Genomic DNA, 12491 nt, shown 5'->3' on the forward strand with positions numbered 1-12491 from the left:
ACGTCACCACGGGCCGTGGTCACACGGGCTCATGACATCACCCCGTGCTCTGCCTAGGTTGAGCCATCCCGTGACCTCACTGTGTGACTAGCAACCTGGGGTCATGACATCACCATATGCCAGAATCACTGTGCCGTGACGTCATCACAAGCCTGCTGAATCCGGGTCATGACATCGTTATGCTATGACATCACCGGATGGTTGGGTGGCCTGTTAATGGTGGTTTTAAAGCTGCTGCCTGTTAATTTCTTGTGCTATGGGAGGTGCTAACTAGCACTTCCCTGTTCACTTTCCGCACACCATTCCTGGCTGTACCAACCTTGATCCTATTCTTCCCTGAGTCATGGCTTTTGTAGGGTGAACAGTCCCGCCACCAATGCAACTGTACTAGGGTTGCCAACCCTCCAGGATTGGCTGAGAGTCACCTGGAATCAGCAGCAATCTCCCGGCGACTCTTGAAAAAGTCATTTTAATAGGCTAGTTTAAGAAAATGACATTATCTCATGTTGGTTAAAAAAAATCCCGGGATAGCTTCAGTCAGCGTTGGCATCCTTAAGTTGTGCTGCTGTCATTCTTTGATGAAGAAGCTCTAAAAGGAGGGAGAGTTCTTCCATCGGCTTAGTTACTTCATCTCCACAAGAGACAGTAGGCATGTTGGCAGGAGACACTCTCACATCAGCTTAGTGCTGTGTACATGAAGGATTAAGGTCAGTATAAATACGTTGCTTAAGAGCATGGATTTCTCACGCCCCTGAATAAGCGGGTAGTGTAGACCTGGCCTCTTCTCTTTACAGTACTCTCTTCTCATATGGAAACTGTTACATATCCCTACTTATTTTTATTGCCTTTTTCTGCACTTTTTCCAATCCTAATAAAGCTTTAGTGAGATGGGGCAGCCAGAACTACACACGATATTCAAGATGTGGACATACAATGGATTTATATAGTTGCTGCATGGTATTTTCTGTTTTATTATCTAGCCCTTTCCTAATGGGTCTAAGATTCTGTTAGGTTTTTAGACAACTGCTGCACATTAAGTGGACATTTTCAGTGAACTATCCATGATGATTCCAAGATCTCTTGAGTACTAACAGCTAATTTAGAACCCATCATTTTGGATATATGGTTGGGATTACATTTTCCAATGAGCATTATTTTGCATTTATCAATGCTGCGTTTCATCTGCCATTTTGTTCCCCAGTCATCCAGTCAGACTCTAAAAATCCACAGCAGGCTTCTATCAAGCCGAAATATGCCTTTGCTCTCAACATCTCTAACTGCATGCTTTTTCTTGTTATTTAACCATAGTGCCATTTTTTGATCCTCTCACTGTCAATATCCATCTGTCTTATACCTAGATTGTATCGTTGGGGCAGGAGACCCAGAGGTGTAGCCAGGGTGTTATGCAGCCGGGGGCAAAAGCAAAATTTTCCCCTCCCCCGCACTGCACAGTGGGGCCCTGAACCTGGCACATGGCTGAACCCGACCCTGGGGGGGGGGAGGTTGTATGGCGTCTTCCCCCGCCCCCTCCAGTTTGGGGCCGGGCCCCCGCACGCACTAACCCACCGGCGGAGATAGAGGAGGGTGGGGCTGGAAGTGGAGAGGTGGGGAGGAGGCTCCAGCTGGCAGTAGTAGGCGGAGGAGGAGCAGGGATGACTGGGGGAGCAGAGGGAGACTAAATTGGTGCCCCCCTAGCATGGCGCCCAGAGGCAACTGTTCTCCTGCGCCCCTCGCTACGCCCCTGAGGAGATCGAAGTTGACTTTGCTCTGTGTTTGTAATGCACCTGGCACAGCTGAGTTCTGGTCTATGGCTAGGGCTCCTAGGTGCTCAAGGTAATCATTTATTATTAATTATTATTATTATTATTATTATTAATAATAATAACAATATTGAATTACAAGAAGACACAGAGTGTCTTAAAAGAGTATCCAACTCTGGAGACTGGTAAAGGCCAATAACAAAAACAATTGCAGAAATCAATGGGTGAGTTCATCATCCCATCTTAGAACAGAGGCTAATTTCATTATGAATGGAGCTGATGTAAAGTCCAGCCAAATCTTTTAATTTTTCCATATGATGTGGTATATTGTTTCTTTCAAATTTTCCTGAGCTTGCTGGGTTTAGCATACTATTGTTCTGTCTACTTTTAGTTCCAAAAAACAGAGCCATTTACTCTTACTTATATCTATCAGAGCCATTAATCTTTTGATTATACTTCATGGAATCAGACAACCAGTTAGATTACTAGATGGCTGATCTTTAATTTACTGATCTCAAAATAAATCTCACAGCATTTTCTTTCAAGTATTTTTATGAATAACCTGCTTTCTAAACAGACAAAACAAAGGAACAAAACAATCTTCCAAGCCAACTGAAATGGAAACACATTCTTTCTTGTCATGTAAAATGAGAATAGACTCCTCATTTGTTTCTCTGGTTTTGCGTTCTCTTCCTTGGAGGAGCCATGTGCTAGTCCAGATGTGAAGTCACCTCAGGGGGAGATGGTGTCACTAGATGATGGAATTTATTTGTGAAAATACTTGGCTACACATGATTTCTGTTGCAGGAAAGGGTTGCTCTATTTTGGGGCCAATACCATTCAACAGGACCCTCAGTCCTTGCTCAGGGAAAACAGCTCTTTGAAGGTTATGGAGATGTGGCCTTAATAGCGACTTCAAGATGGAATTATCCATAGGTTTGTAGTTCTCCATGCAAAAGGGATGGAAAGCCCAGGAATCTATTTGCTCTCAGAGAACCATTCAGGCATGGTCAGGGGGAGGTGAAGGCCTGGTTTGGGGAGGCAAGACCTGTCCCTTTTGTGCCCACCAGAGCCCAGCCCCCTGTTGTTGTCACTGTAGGGTTGCCAGATGGTTTAACAAAAAATACCGAAACCTCCTCTCCCCCCCCCCAAAAAAATGGGAAAAAATTCTGTTGAGAAAAAGAAAAAGGACCCCAAGACCCAGAGAGCTGTTGAGCAAACGTCCCCCCCCCCCCCCAAAAAAAACCCAGCGTGGCCTCTTTAAGAAATGCTTTGCTTTTGAGGCTTTTTGCCTTCCTGTGCCAGGCTGGACAGCTCCCCTGTGGAAAGCAGTAAGCACCTGGGATTTTCGCCTCCTGGCCAGGAAAAAATCAGAAAATCTAGACATTTTAGGTGTCCAGTATTTCTTGAATTTTTTACTGGACAGGAGGCAAAAATACCAAACTGTCCAGTGCAGTACCGGACACCTGGCAACCCTAGGTCACTGGCCCTGTCCTGCACCCCCAATCCACTCCGTTATGGGGGCTGGTCCAGCACTCACTGCTAGTGCATCCCCTCCCCCCCAGCTCTGAGCAGCTGCCCAGCCCCAGTTTTGGTCCCAGGAGCAGCTAGGCAGCTGCACTGTGGCCCAGCCTTCCTGGCCAGCTGGAGCACGGGGGTGGGTGTCTCTGGGAAGGCAATGCCTTCCCTTGGTAATGTTACCTGCCGCCCATACATTCAGGGACTGACCTCCCCACATCAGGGCTGGAGACAATACAGTACACAAACGACGAGGAGTCCTGTGGCACCTTATAGACTAACTGAAGTGTATTGGAGCATAAGCTTTCGTGGGCAAAGACCCACTTCGTCAGATGCATGTAGTGGAAATTTCCAGAGGCAGGAATAAATATGCAGGCCAGGATCAGGCTGGAGATGATGAGGTGATCCAATCAAGGAGGATGAGGCCCACTTCTAGCAGCTGATACAGTACACAGTTTACTAGATAGTCTAAACAGGGTTGTCCTTCCTGGCCTAAAGAGAGGGCACCACAGTCACCTGCTTTTGATATTGTATAGTCTCTGTGGTCTGGGGTATTTATTTAATTTCTGTAGTGCTCAGAAGTGATTTGTAAGATGATGTTAACAGCCTCTACTTTTCAGTCTGTTTTGGATAAGCCTACAATTTCTGTTTTTCTCTTCATGGAATTATCTGAGCCTTAAGCATTTACAAAACACACATTGATGTGGGAATTATAAAAATTAATTCCAAATTGTAGATAATTGTTTAAGCTATCAGACTTAAGGCTTATGCAGAAGAGTTTTCCCAGGACTGGTGTGTTTTCTATTAGAGGTGATATCAATCTGTCAAATGATCCTTTTGATTTTCAAACTCTTAGACTAAATAGTTGAGTAATACTTGTCTCCTTTCCCCCTCCCCCCATTTCCCTCCCTTTTCCTTAGGAAAACACTTTTTTTCTTAACTAAAAATCTTGGAATGCTTCCAGAAAATTAATGCTCCTTTCTTTGAAGGAGCAGAAAAAGTCAGTTTCATAAATGTAGCTTGTGTTATGGAGAACTGTTATAAAATGCCCAATGAATCCTGAGGGCATTTGGATTGGTTTCTGGGGAAATTTCTGCCTTTCAAAGGAGTTGGCACAGAGGCCAAAGTGCTGATCTACCTAGGTTCAGAACTGGAAGTCCTGTCCTTCAAATCCTGTCCTTCAAATTAGAAACCTTCTGAGGATACATCTAAATAGCAGTATTACAGGCAGTTCCCGACTTACGCGGATCCGACTTATGTCGGATCTGCACTTACGAATGGGGCTTTTCTCGCCCCGGAGCTCACGGGCGGCGGGTCGCCGCCCATGTCCTCCGGGGCGAAAAAAGCTTTTCCCGGTCTCCCTGGTCTGTTGGGGGGGTCCAGCAAAGCCGCTGGACCCCCCCCCCCCCAGCAGACCAGGGACACCCGAGCAAAGCCGCCGCCTGGGCGGCTTTGCTCGTTTGCCCGGGAGCAAAGCCGCCCAGGCAGCGGGACCCCCGCCGCCTGGGCGGCTTTGCTCCTGTCCCCCTGGTCTGCTGGGGGGGTCCAGGAGGACAGGAGCAAAGCCAGACCAGGGGGACAGGAGCAAAGCCGCCCAGGCGGCGGGGGTCCCTCTGCCTGGGCGGCTTTGCTCCCGGGCAAACGAGCAAAGCCGCCCAGGTGGCAGCTTTGCTCGGGTGTCCCTGGTCTGCTGGGGGGTTCCAGCAGCTTTGCTGGACCCCCCCAGCAGACCAGGAGGACAGGAGCAAAGCCACACGGGGAGCGGGGTCCCTCCGCCTGTGCGGCTTTGCTCGGGTCTCCCTGGTCTGCTGGGGGGGGAGGGGGCACAGCTAGTGCGCCCCTCCCAGCAGACCAGGCTTTTGTTGCGGGATGCCTTGGGTAGAGCAGCTGGGGTGCTGCCAGGTTGGTCCTGTGGGAACCTACTGGGCAGCGCCCCAGCTGTTCTGTCCCAGGCTCCAGATTCAGCAGCTCTTGAAACTGATCAGGCTAATTCCAGGAAGCTGGGGGCAGAGCAACTCTGCCTCCGGCTTCCTGTAGTCAGCCCCTGGTCAGTTTCAGTGGCAGCAGCTGAATCTGGACGCCAGTTCCGACTTACATACAAATTCAATTTAAGAACAAACCTATAGTCCCTATCTTGTACGTAACCCGGGGACTGCCTGTATTTCTAGCATTGCGAGATAGTTTCATAAAAAATACCAAACATGGCAGGGAAAAAAATTGTTTGAGCAAAAAAAAGACGGGGACCAAAGTTGTTGAAAAAAAAAACCTGCACCAAAAAAAAATAAAATAAAAATCACAGCATCTTTAAATCCCCCACTCGCCGCCTCTACCCAACATGGCAGGGGAAGAATGTCCCAAACTGGCCAATACCAGACACCTGGCAACCCTAATTATTTCAGAATAACTGATGTTGTTTCAAAATATTAAAGAGTATGACTACACAGCAAGCTGTTATGTCCAAATAATGTCAAGATGGCGCACTTCTTACTCTGACTACTGTAACCCTCATTTCATGAGGACTAAGGGAGGTCAAAGGAAGAGTGTTCTTCCATTGACTTCTTGCTGTGTAGACAGCGCCAAAAGCCAAATTAAGCTATTTCGAGGTCAGCTACGCAATTGAGGTATCTGAAATTACGTATCTTAATTGGACTTTTGCCCTGCAGTGTAAATATGCTCTGAGTGGACTGCACACATTTATCCTTCCACTGGGCAGCAAAGGGTGAAATACAGGGAGTTTATTGACATTAATGTGCATTCCTTTCATTGTCAAAATGCAACATCTTTGAACATCTTTAGACATTTTTAAATCAGCAGATCCAGCTAACTTGCATCCAAGATTTTTTAAAAAGCTGGCCAGGGAGTGAGCATTGGACCAGTTACATTGATTTTTGATAAATCATGGAGCTTTGGGGAGGAAGAAGGCTAGTGTTGTGCCAATTTTTAAAAAGGGTGAACAGAATGACCAGTTAATTCTAGGCCTCTCCACTTGATTATAGGCCTCTACTAATTATAGGCCTCTCCACTGGGCAACATAATGGAGCGGTTGATATGAGACTTGATTACTAAAGAATTAAAAGAAGTTAATATCATTAATGCAAATCAGCATGGGTTTTGGAAAACAGATCCCGTCAAGCCAATATAATATCTTTATTTGATGAGATTACAAGTTTGGCTGAAAAAGGCAAAATTGTTGGTGTCTTAAACTTAGACTTCTGTAAATTGTTTGATATGGTGCCGCACAACATTTTTTATTAAAAAACTAGAATGATGTAAAATTAACATGTCACGCACCTGGATTAAAAACTCGTTGATAGCTTTCAAAATGTATCTGTAAGGGAGAATTACCAATCTATTTCCAATGGGATCCCCTGTAGGGATTGGTTCTTGGCCCTACACTATTTCATATTTTTAGCAAATGACCTGGAAGAAATCATAAAGTAATAATTCATAAAATTTGCAGATGACATAAAACTTGAGGGACAGGTGGTAAATAATGAAAAGGCCAGGTCACTGATTGATAGTGATCAGGACTGCTTGGTAAATTGGGTGGAAGCAAACAACACACATTTTAATGAGGCTGAATATAAATGCATACCTTTGGGAAAAAGAATGTTGGCCATACTTGCAGGATGACTGAAAAAGATTTGGGAGTCTCTCAGTAGATAACCAGATGAACACGAGCCAAAACAACTAATGTAATCTTAGACTGCATAAACAAGGGAATCTCAGATATGAATAGAAAGGTTATTTTATCTCTGTATTTGGAATTGGTGCAACTACCGCAAGAACACTGGGTCTAGTTCTGGTAGACACAATTCAAGAAGAAAGTTGATAAACTGGAGAGGGTTCAGAGAAGAGCCATGAGAATGATTAAAGGATAAGAAAACCTGCCTTATTAATGATAGACTCAGGGGCCTGGTATATTAGAACAGGCAGGTCATCTTCAGGTACGCAACTCCATCTATACAAAATGTGTAGCTGGAGTCAGCTTATCTTAAGCCGAGCCGTGGTGGTGTCCTCATAGCAGAAAGCCGATGGGAGCAAACGGTCCCATCAGCTTCCCTTACTCCTTGCAGAAGGAGAAGTACCAGCCACCGGCAGGGGCTGCCCTCAGCATCTGATTTAGGAGTCTATACTAGAACCGCTAAATTTAATGCTAGAAGATCAACTTCCGGAGTATTGATCTTCTTGAAAGTATAGACATGCACATGGAGCTCAATCTATTTATCTGAACAAAGAGAAATTTAAGGCTTAAGTAAGTATTTACAGGAGTATTTAACAATGGGTACTTCAATCTAGCATGGGCCAATGGCTGGAAGTTGAAGTCAGACATATTCAGATTGGAAATTAGATGTGAAGTTTTGATGATGAGAGTCATTAAACATTGGAATAATTTACCGAGGATTATGGTAGATTCTTCATGTCTGAACATTTTTAGATTAAGATTGGATGTTTTTCTATAGAATATGGCCTAGGACTGTGCCGTATTGAGACATGCTGAGGCACTAAGATAGGGCAAGTTTAAAGGCCTCCTAGCATTACCAAAATTATGTATTATTCTAACAGAAAGAACAATGAAAATAGAAATAATAATAATATACTGGTACATTGGTGAAGATTCAACTAATTTTTTTTTATGTAAAGGCCCTTCATAATCTGAGGCCCTAAAATGAAGTTTACTTAGTTTGTGCATAAATCCAACACTTGTCTAGGAATAAGTTTGGGGAAGTTCTCTGGCCCATGTTATGCAGTAGGTCAGACTGACTTTGGTATCTAATATAATCTAATTCAATCTAATCTTATCTATTCTAGTTTTTCATGACATTAAATATATTTCTGAAACTACCTTTTTCTGTTCTTTCAAAGAAAGTGACATAAGTTATTTGTAAGGATTCCAAGATTTTTCAGAACCCTTAGCATTCTGAACTGAGTACTTGTGCATTTCCCCTAAATTGACTAAATATCACATAGGGGACTACAGATTGAACCTTGCTAGACTTGCACTCTTTGGCCTGGTACCATCCGTGATCTGGCATGATTTTAGTGAGCCAGATGTCTACTTATCGTGGGTGTGGCCAAGTTTTTTCCACAGTCCCATAAAGTTTGTTTACAGCCACCAGTCCTGTCTCTCAGTGATCTGTGCTGTTATTGAGCTCTAATTTACCCCTCGATGTTTTCTAAGAGCCCAGTAAGCAGTAGAAGTGGTGGTGATGCTGCTAGATGACATTGACTTCCTGTGGTTTTGCAAATTCTCTGGTTCGGCAAGAAGGTACCAAGAGTGCTGGACTAGAGAGGTTCAACCTGTATGTAGCCTGCCATATTTCTTCAGCTATGAAAAGACTCATTCTCAAATTTAGTCTGGCAGGAAGAATTCCAGCATCTAAGGTTACTGAGCTGATGTATCTAATTATATGTGATTCAGACATTTATACTTGTTTCCCTGCAGAACACAAGCTTGTTCATTTCAATACTGATACATACTGACTTTGTTTTTCTAACCCACTCTCTTGTTTTTCAAATAATTAGAGTGGTGTGTTGCCCACCATCGTTCCCAGAACAGGAGAGGCAGGCCAAGCCTTCATGCCAGACTGTTAGAGCTGCCAAAAGCCTTTCATTTAATTGACAAGATTGGTCTGACCTTTGCTGATGTTTAGTAATTTTGAATTTTGCTCAGTTCTTTGTGTTATGGTTTGATTGCTTTAACCCCCACCACACACAATGAATACGGCCATATGATTTTAGCAGAATGATTCATTCCCATAATTACATATGTAAGGAATAGGGGGAATAAACAGGAAGAACTGGAAGTATTAGCACATAACCTAAATTATGATTGAATTGGCACCACAAAGATATGTTGGGTTAAGTCGTATGATTGGAATACAGGTGCAGATGAGAATTGCTTGTTCAGGAAGGAAAAGCAGGATGAAAAGGGAAGAAGTGTTGATATTATACATTAAGGCTATGTCTACACTGGCATGATTTTCCGAAAATGCTTTTAATGGAAAAGTTTCCATTAAAAGCATTTTCGGAAAAGCACATCTAGATTGGCAGGATGCTTTTCCACAAAAGCACTTTTTGCGGAAAAGCGTCCATGGCCAATCTAGAGGCGGTTTTCCGCAAAAAAGCCCCGATCGCCATTTTTGCGATCGGGGCTTTTTTGCGGAAAACACTACTGTGCTGTTTACACTGGCCCTTTTGGGCAAAAGTCTTTCGGAAAAAGACTTTTGCCCAAACAGGAGCAGCATAGTATTTCCGGGAAAGCACTGACAATCTTACATGAGATCGTCAGTGCTTTTCCGGAAATTCAAGCGGCCAGTGTAGACAGCTGGCAAGTTTTTCCGCAAAAGCAGGTGATTTTGTGGAAAACCTTGCCAGTCTAGTCACAGCCCATAGGAAAAGTACTGGCAGGTCGGGGGAGTAACCCCAAGTTTGACAAACTAGTGAAAAGTTCAACTTGCCAGTCTAGACACAGCCTAACTGTCTAGACTGGCCAGTATTTCCGGAAAATCAGCCGCTTTTCCGGAAAAACTTGCCAGCTGTCTACACTGGCCGCTTGAATTTCCGGAATAGCACTGACGATCTCATGTAAGTGCATTTCTGCAAAAGCACTGACTTCCTACTGTAAGAAATCAGTGCTTCTTGCGGAAATACTATGCTGCTCCCGTTCAGGCAAAAGTCCCTTTTGCGCAAAGATTTTGCGCAAAAGGGCCAGTGTAGACAGCTGAGATTTGTTTTCCGCAAAAAAGCCCAGATCGCGAAAATGGCAATCGGCGCCTTTTTGTGGAAAAGCACGTCTAGATTGCACGGACGCTTTTCTGCAAAAAGTGCTTTTGCGGAAAAGCGTCCATGCCAATCTAGACTCTCTGTTCCACAAATGCTTTTAACGGAAAACTTTTCTGTTAAAAGCATTTCCGGAAAATCATGCCAGTCTAGACACAGCCTAAGAGTATGAACACTTGTTCTGAGGTCCAGAAGGAGGTGAGAGGCAGACTAGTCCCTGAATAAAGCTAATAGAGGTAACAAATATGAGTGATATCTAGATAGGGGGGTATTCAAAATACAAGACTTGGCAGGTATGGGGGACTTTTAACTACCCAGGCATCTGTTGGAAAAGTAATATGGCAAATAACAGAATTTCCAACAGGTTCTTGGAATGTATTGGAGCAAGTTTTTGTTTCAGAAACCAAGGGGAAATTATTTTAAACTTAGTTCTGATCAACAGGGAGGTTTGGTGACTTCTTAAGTGAGAAATAAGAAAGACCCTAGATCTCACTGCCTTTGATTTTCCCTTCCCTCAGCTGCAACTGAAAACAGCAAAGAAAAGAGAGCAGGAGGAAGAAGAGGGAAAAAAGGAGATGATGGTAAGAAGATAGGGAGAATGAAGAGCATGAGCAGACTGACTTTAATGGCACCTGGGGCTGCTCAATACCTTGCAGGATTGAATCCTATGAAAGCAGGGCTTATGTCAGACTCAACCCCCTGCAGGTCACTTAGATTTATAAGGCCTGACTACCTCTGTATCATTCCATTGAAGACTGTGGAGTTACAGCAGCATTGTGAATCAGGCCCGTGATGTCTGTCTTATGTATAAAGTATTCATTAGGAACAGGGCCAGACCTATCCTGAGGCAAATTGAAGCGGCCGCCTCAGGTGCCAGACAGGGAGGAGGGGGCACCACTAGGACCCAGGGTGTAGAAAATTGTGTCTGCTGCTGGTGCAGATTTATTCTCTCTGCTCTAGATGCACAGAGATGGTGGAGTAGCTGTGCTGAAGGAAGGAGGGCACAAGAGACCTTTCAAAGTTTTGGCCCAAGTGAAGGGGCATGGGGGCTCCCCGCCTCAGGTGCCAAAATGTTGTGGGCCGGCTATGGTTAGGAATTTGGAATATAAAGTGTTTACACATAAATATTCCTTCTGAAAAATAAAGTAAGACAGCAAGCTTCTGTGACCTAAATTTATTAGGCATAAAATGTGATTTATTCTCCAGAAAGCTATGCATATCACATGCTGCATTTTACCTTCTAGCAGTCCACATCCCATGATTTTGCATACAATTTTTTCATGTGTGATGGATGACACCCAAGAATCTAGCCAATCTGCTTTGCACTAGTTGTAAATAATTCTATATAATCTACCTACAATCCCCACACTCCACTATTTGTTCTCAACAGAGCTCTGCTGCTCTTCAGATATGACTGGGGTCTTGGCAAGGTGGTAGTGCAGTATTTAACTGGGCACACTATATTATCCTGTATATAAATACCATCAGAATGATTTATTTGGTGTGACTGGTTGTATAAAGTTGGGATTTTTGTCATTTAAATGGAGATTTTTTAAGAAATAAAGTGTTCAGTTTACTGCCCCATTCTGTGGGGTCCATTGATTTAATAGAATCTGTCAATATATACCCAATCTTCCTTCAGATCTCCTTTGAAAATATAACCCAGATAACAGCATCCAAGAGCACCCAGTGCACCATGCGAATAGCCTTCCTTTAATCAAAGCCAGGACTTCAGAGTGAAACATCATTTTAATGTAAACATGCACTAAAACATGTATACATTCTCTCCATTTCTATGGGAGTAAAAGGCTAGTAAATTATTATTTGAAGAATTGGTATATGCACATTTTAAACCTAGCTGTGGCAGGTGAAAATGTAGAATTACATTAAACACAAAGGGTGAAAGCATAATACTTACAGCCAGTCTGTGTTCAGTGAGATAAGTCTGTTTCGGCACCTAAATCTCAGCAAATGAGATAAAAATTAAACAATTTCAAAACTGAGGGTTGTAGAGTGATGATATTCTGTTCCTTTTCCTTTGTTTCAGTTGTAGCAGAACTGGGAAAAATTACCCAAATGCAAAGCGGAAAAATCTGGAAGCTGTATGCAGATTTTGAAAAGTAATCTGTCCACTGAATTGAAATGTGATTTAAAATGTTTTTGTTTCACTAATATAAACAAACATATCTCTGTCCACGGGAGCGTCCAAGAATGTCCATGATTCTATCTAATCTAATCTAATCTAATCTAATCTAATCTATCTGAATTGCACAAAACACTCCTCCAGCTAGCCATTCCTGAATCTATCTGGAATCGTGGAGAAAAAACTGCTGCATATAAGAGACATTGTTCTTCATTCTGTATATATTTTTGAACCACTAGTTTAAGACACTGATTTTTGTGAACAATACAGTGAACAAAAATTCTCAG

The 12491-nt window shown here is 43.4% G+C and overlaps 1 long non-coding RNA gene across 1 annotated transcript; it reads left to right on the forward strand.

Moving 5' to 3' along the window:
* Window positions 1-16: 16 nt before the first annotated feature.
* Window positions 17-12244, forward strand: LOC142819934 (uncharacterized). Its single transcript, XR_012897619.2, has 3 exons — window positions 17-707; window positions 10580-10642; window positions 12109-12244. It is a non-coding gene; the product is annotated as an uncharacterized LOC142819934 (long non-coding RNA).
* The last annotated feature ends 247 nt before the right edge of the window (window positions 12245-12491 follow it).

Source organism: Pelodiscus sinensis, chromosome 26 (genome assembly GCF_052426305.1).
Source record: "Pelodiscus sinensis isolate ZL-2025 chromosome 26, ASM5242630v1, whole genome shotgun sequence".
NCBI lineage: Eukaryota > Metazoa > Chordata > Testudines > Trionychidae > Pelodiscus > Pelodiscus sinensis.